The sequence below is a fragment of the Nematolebias whitei genome, chromosome 16 (genome assembly GCF_014905685.2).
Source record: "Nematolebias whitei isolate Nwh7 chromosome 16, NemWhi1, whole genome shotgun sequence".
NCBI lineage: Eukaryota > Metazoa > Chordata > Actinopteri > Cyprinodontiformes > Rivulidae > Nematolebias > Nematolebias whitei.
The window spans coordinates 14,351,313-14,352,143 of record NC_056513.1 but is presented as its reverse complement, the minus strand read 5'-3'; positions in this window follow the sequence as shown (position 1 = coordinate 14,352,143).

The following is an 831-nucleotide window of genomic DNA, read 5'->3' as shown; positions in this document are numbered from 1 at the left end:
GAAACGAGCTGTAAGAATTATTACTAGAAAGCATTTCGGTCACCCATCAAGAATTTTATCAACTGAAGTTATTGAAGTTTCATGATTTGATAGATTATAGTATTTTATCAAATATGTATAGCGCTCATAATAACACATTACCTTTAAATATCCAATTAAATTTTGATAAAAGAAAGAGTTATAATCTTAAGGGGATAGAGATATTTTTGAAATCTAAATTTAGAATTAGTTTAAAGGAATGGTCTACTTCAATCCAAGGAATTAGATTATGGTATATAAGAATGATGTTAAAAATGCCAGATTAATTTAAGAGAATGATAAAAGTTGGTTTGTTAAAAACATATGAAATAGCTTAATGTGTATTTGTATAAATTGTTTGAAGAAATTTTTGTTTGAATTATTTTTTTTGGAAAAAAGGGTATATAACTTTTTTTTCCTTCTTTCTGCTGCCTTTCATTTTATTTGTGATTGTATTTCTTATTGTATATAGCATTGCTTTGTTTTGTTTTAAAAAAATGAATAAACTACAAACTTAATCTAATGCACTGAAGAGACTATAAGATCAGGACAGCACAGAATCAGTTAAAAGTTGTGGTGCTACTTGGCTGCTAGCTAGGTAAGACGATATATCTTCATCCTTTACATAAATACACACAAAATACTAATGCATATTGGTAACAGCATACATATGTTTACATTTTATACAGTTTGATTGTTCCATTTGTAAAATTGTGTTGAACAAGCGGGATTTTAACTTTAACATTTTTGGGAAATGGACAGGAAGGTTAGCATTTAGCCTGAGCTAGCAAGACGTTAGCATTTAGCCTGAGC